Source organism: Hipposideros armiger, unplaced genomic scaffold (assembly GCF_001890085.2).
Source record: "Hipposideros armiger isolate ML-2016 unplaced genomic scaffold, ASM189008v1 scaffold_580, whole genome shotgun sequence".
NCBI lineage: Eukaryota > Metazoa > Chordata > Mammalia > Chiroptera > Hipposideridae > Hipposideros > Hipposideros armiger.
In genome coordinates, this window is record NW_017731930.1 from 843,946 (window position 1) to 849,945 (window position 6,000).

A 6,000-nucleotide genomic window follows, 5' to 3' on the forward strand; every position below is an offset into this window, starting at 1 on the left:
CTTTGTGAGGACATTATTAACTGTATCCTGAGAAGGATTCTTGTTGGTTTTGACTTCTGTTTGACCTTGTAACTATTTAATGGCCCAATAAACTTTTTTTTTTTTTAAATAGAGTAGCAATTCCCATTTCTTTAAGATTTGGTGCAGCTTTACAGTAGCATTTGATGAATAAGAAAACATAGGTATTGAAGATAGCTTCAGGGACAGAAATGAATGGTGAGAAAAACATTCCAGAAATAGGGAGAACTAATGAACCTGAAATACACTGGTTGCAGTTGTTGAGTATTTATGTTATTGAGAGAATTAAACATTTCCTGCATTGCTGTTTTTACTATGTAGTACTTTAACTGGAAATTTGGCATTAATAATTTGTTACAAAATTTTTAATAATATTAAGAGTGTCAGTAGCTTGTCACATTTCACCTTATAGTCTACTTCGAGTATTTATCCAGGGGAATATTGAGCATAAGAACATTTTATCCTTTATTTTTAAATTGTAGACAGCAATAAAAGAAATATGAAGAATTTTCATAAAATAATGTTTTCTCCCACCCTTTCTTTTCTTTCCTTTTACCCCTATCCCCCCATGTGTGGAAGTTACTACTGTATCCAGGTTATGTGATAACATTTCTGCATCCTTTAGAAACTTAATTTCAAAATAACTAATTGTACGTTGATTGCACATGTTTGTGACCTAGTCTTTGCCCTAGTCTGTGAAGATAGAATATTTAAGATAGATGGTTTCCTTTGTCCTCAGGAAGATTATAATTAAATCCTACTTAACTATGGCTATTCTGTCACAGCACAAAAGGTTTTTGTATCTCTATTTTTCCCATTAAAAATTTTTGTGAATAATATTCACATTTTTCCAAAATCAAGATTATAAAAAACGTTAACATTGAGAAGTCTTGCTTCTGCCCATACCTCTCATTCTTATTTATACCTCTACCCCGTAAGTAACTATTTTTAATAATTATTAATGTATCCTTTAAGTTTCTCTATGTAAATAGGAATAAAAAGAAATATACATTCTTATTTTCTTCCTTTATTACATGAATGGTAGTATACTGTATATAAGTTGTTCTACATGTTTCCATTTCCATTTATTTTTGAGCTTTTAAATAATTCATTTTTTTGCATCATGGATAAAATCTAGCATACAATTTTTAAACTATCTCTGTGATTTCCTCACAGCAAGGTTGAACAGAGCAGTTTTGGGCTGACATAGGTGTGAGAGAAATTATAAGATCATTACATATTGCTGGTTTGGAAGTCAGCACCTCTAACTAAAATAGATATTTGATCTTTTTAAAAACAAATTAAAGGTTGTTATTTCATATAAAATGGGTATATTCTGCACAAGGTGGCATACCTTCCATATTGGAGTTTGAAAATATGTAGCCTGTAAAAAACAAAGAAATAACTAAAATGATCTTCTCTCTGTTCCATCTTTAATTGACCCAAATATGATTAGTTTCTTGGTATTTTTATCAGTAAAATTATTATTTACCCATATATAAGTATTTGTGTTTTAAATTAGAGAAAATTTCACATTTGTGACCACTTCGGAATTAGTATGTTTATTACAATAGTATACATAAGACAATACAGGACCTCAAATCAGTGACGCACTAAGGTGCCATGGATTGGATTTCTGCCTAGAAGATAGGAAGTATTCTCTTAAATGGCAAGTCTTAACGTTTGGCATGATGTTCGGTGGAAAGCGTGTTGTACCGTACTGTGGGATCCTGGAATTTGAATCTTGAGTCTGGCATTTCCTAGTTCTGGGATTGCTAGTCAGCATTCTGGACTGTACTATCCTATTCTGAAAAATGAGGAAGTGGAAGTGGGAGTTAATTCCAGATGAGCAGAGATCATTTGTGTGTTGGTAAGACATAGGAATAAAATGATGTTTTCCTGTTTGAAAAGTGGAATTTTAATTTATAATCCCCCCTGTTTACAGATTGGGTTCCTTGTTTGATAATAAGGCTTCCTGTTTGTTCACTTATTTTCCAATGGTTACTAAGATTTTACTTTAAAAATTAAATATATTATTATTCCTGCACAGATTATTTTATTTTAATTGCTCTACCTGAACTCATTATTCGTTTTTGAAATAGTATGTTTTTCCTAATTGAGTATATTACTTACTATAATGACAGTTCTTAGTTCTTCTAGCATAAGGTTTTACCTTGGGCAAATGTAATGACGTTTCCCTTGAAGTTATCACTCATAATTTTGTTATTTCTGTGAAAGTATATGGAGAAGAATTGTATGTCCCTAAAGACTACTTGAAATACTAACTTGAGGGTCTAGGAATAAGCTTTAATTCATGAAGACAGAAAAAGGTGAGGAAACTTTTGACACAGAATTATGAATGAGGAATGTACCTGAAAGAATGTCACATGTGAAAAGAAAACATCCTAAAAACTATAACATAATTCTGTATTTGATACATGCTATATTTTGTAAAATGTGTCAGTTTTAGAAGTTTTCATACACTTTCAGCATATTCAAACTATTTCATGATTATATGTTTGGTTTAAAAGGATAAGGTATTTCATATATAAGTGAATTTAGTCTTAGTGATTCTGTTCAAAAGTAATTGTTTGCTCCTGCTGTTTAAACTTAGCAGCCTTGCGTCATAGTTTTGAATATGCACTCAGTCCTTGTCGGTCTGGGCTATTATTCTTTTTTTCCCACCCGTTTTCCCTCCATGCTATTACATCTGTCCTTGACTCATATTTTCATTCATCACCAATTCTGAAGCTTTGTAATTTGTACTGAGATTCAGGTAAAATCTTTCTCCTAAAGATTTAGAAACCAAGCAATATGAATTTTAACTGGTTTATTGAAAAAAGGAAAAGTACAGTTTATGGCATCACTGGGAGTAGAATTTTAGCTGCCCTTTTGTTGGCATTCATAGCTATTCACTGTGTGGACTTGAGGGGTCCTGTGTAATTGCTTTGGGTTACTCAGTCAGCTTTCTTTCTCTTCATGCGGCTTTGTTGTAGCCATTAAGCATCATTTTCTTCTGAGACCATTCACTCTTTAGTTTCCCCTGGCAATTCATAAGTAACTGTACTTAACGACGCCTGTTACTGTTTTCTCTGCTTAACCTCTTGAAACCATCAGAAGTAAAATTATAGCACAAGCTATACTTTTTGCATGTAAGCCATTAGTAAATTGTAAAGGCAGAAGCACTACTTTTGCATGAAAACAAGGTTTTTTCCCCCGACAATTCAATCAGAACTGTGAAAGATGGGCCATGGATCACATTATTGAAAGAATTTTAATTTAATGGAGTGAAAATCTGCCCTGGTGTGTGTCATCATTTTTAACTCTGAAAGACTACTTTGTATTTAGGGTGGTAATATCTCCTGTAACAGCTGAGAGTGGAGAGAAGCAATTATTAAGGTTCTCTTTCATTCCGTGGAAATTTCCTTTGCTTTATCCATTTTGGATTGGGTGTTTAGGTAACATAGGCATGTCAAGATGTGGCTCTGGATTGCTTGAAAAGGTGGCACAGCATTGCTCTGGGTTCCATTTACTACTAGCATGAACGTTAGAAAGTTAGGAAGGAATTAAGGGGACCTTTAGAAAATCTATTTTGTTGTTGACACAGAATTGAGTTGGCATGGAACCCAGGTATCTTAAACAAAATTTATATGCTAGCCTAGAAGGAGGGAAGCAGCAGTAATCAGGCATCTTAGGAATGGTGATAACAAGAAAATTAACAATAACAAGTAGTTAGTTGCTTGAACCCTGCACTAAGTGCTTTAGAAATATTATCGTATTATATGCTAAAAATTAACTTCTGAAATAAGTCAGCTAACCTCGTTTTACAGATGATAAAACTAAGACTTAGAAGGGTCAAGTAATTTGTCCAAGCTTACAAATAGCTGCTCTGGGACTCTTACCAAGGTCTTTGTTACTCAACAGACTTTCTTTTTAACCATTCATCTGTGTTCCTACCTATCTCAAACCATCAGGCATTCTCTTCCAGCAGGGTAGCTCTGCAGCAATGAATAAAAAGGTGGAGGGTAATAATAGGAATGGAGTATTTTGAAGATGGAATGACAAATAATGGAAATTGTTCATGTTTCCAGAGCAAGGTCATTGGTCTCAAATTTAGGGGTAAGAAATGTTGTGGTTAATCGTTTATAATTTGGGACCCCATACTGATATTACCTTTTCCTGAATGTTCATTACATAGATATATAGTTACTAGTACCGGAATCCATTTTTTAAAATTTTTGTTTATTAAATTTTATTGGGGTGACATTGGTTAGTAAAATTGTATAGGTTTCAAGTGTACGTTTCTATAATATATCATTTATGTATTGCATTGTATTCACCACTCCGAGTTAGTTCTCCTCCTGTATCCATATATTTGAACCCCTTTTCCCCCCTTTTCCCTCTTCTACCGCCCTTCTACCCCCATTACCCTACTGTAGTCACTAAACTGTTGCCTGAGTCTATGAGTTTTTGTTTCTTTGTTTATCTTGTTCCTTGTTGCTTTCAGTTTTATATCCCAAAAGTTGTATGATTCTTGACGTTTTCTGACTTATTTTGCTTAGCATGATAATCTCCAGATCCATCCATGTTGTAGCAAATGGTAGTATTTCATCTTTTCTTATGGCCGAGTAATAGTCCATTGTATGTATGTACCACATCTTCTTTATCCAATCATCTATCAAAGGACATTTTGGTTGTTTCCATGTCTTGGCCACTGTGGGAATGTAAATTCGTACAACCACTATGGAAAACAGAATGGAGGTTTCTCAAAAAATTAAGAGTAGAATTGCCATGTGACCTAGCAATCCCTCTTCTGGATATCTACCCCAAAAATCTGAAAACATTTATCCATAAGGATATATGTACCCCTATATTCATTGCAGAATCCATTTTTAAGTATCTGTGGTCCTTTAAGAGCCTAAGGCATTGTCATAGACTGGTCTGGCTGATATGGTGTTATGACATTTTAGTAATGTCAGAAATATCATCATGAGGGCAAGGGACTAAATATTGGTGCTAAATTCTAAAATGGACTTTATAAATAGAGCTTATTTATAGGGGCGAAAAAGAGATCCTCTTCCTGTACAACCTTATCCCCCTTCCACTTTCAGCTCTTCCTCCTACAATCACAACCATATTTATTATAAAAAAAGAAGCCATCCTGTTACTGCAGAACCTTTGCCTATACTTTGGAGCTGTCTGTCTGGGTCTTTTTTATTCTTATTCTCATGAGCTTATAGTATCTTGTGATACTCAGTTCATCTTAGTACTTCATATCCAGCTTCCAAAATGAGACAGATACTCAAAACTATAGATCTTATGAGTGTGTGGCAAGTCTATGAGCTGTTTATTGTCTCTATTTTTGTTAACTTCTTTGGTTCGTGGGATTCTTTTTAACACCATATGGTGTTTTGAGAGGTGCACTGGCTGTTAGGTTGATGGTTAGTAGCTGGACAGACTGAGGTTGAGGAGCAGGGATAGAGTTTGGTACTAACGGAATTAAGGGGTCTGACGACATTAAGTCACAGACTACAAAAACTGCTTTGCCCATCCTTCTGTACCCAGAGCCTGCCGTGGCGCCTGGTACGTAGTAGCTCAGCACATCTTTGAAGGAATTGATTAATGAATCAGTGTTTTCACATAAAATTTTCTGTTGGCCTTTATATCTGTCTTGTAGTTGTTACAGATTTATATATTAAAGACCAATTTTTTTATGTTGTTCAAATGAAACTCTGTAGAATAGAACCTTGTGTTCTAAGTTTCTGAGAGGAATTTAGGTTTACGGAGATTTTGTTCTTGGAGGGCAGGCATATCTTTAGGTCCAAAAATCTTTGAAATCCATCTTTTACTCTCTTTTGTTGAGCCAGTTTTCTTCCCTGAGAAAGAGGTTCCTATAATACTGAAATAAGAAAAGATGCTCTCTCTTTCTCTATGTGGCTAACAGCTGCGGACTTACCAAACTGACACATTGGCCTGAAACTC

The 6,000-nt window shown here is 34.4% G+C and overlaps 1 protein-coding gene across 2 annotated transcripts in view; it reads left to right on the top strand.

The window, feature by feature from the left end:
• DDX10 (DEAD-box helicase 10) overlaps window positions 1-6,000 on the top strand; it is a 288,326-nt gene that overhangs the window by 173,174 nt on the left and 109,152 nt on the right. The window lies entirely within an intron of this gene.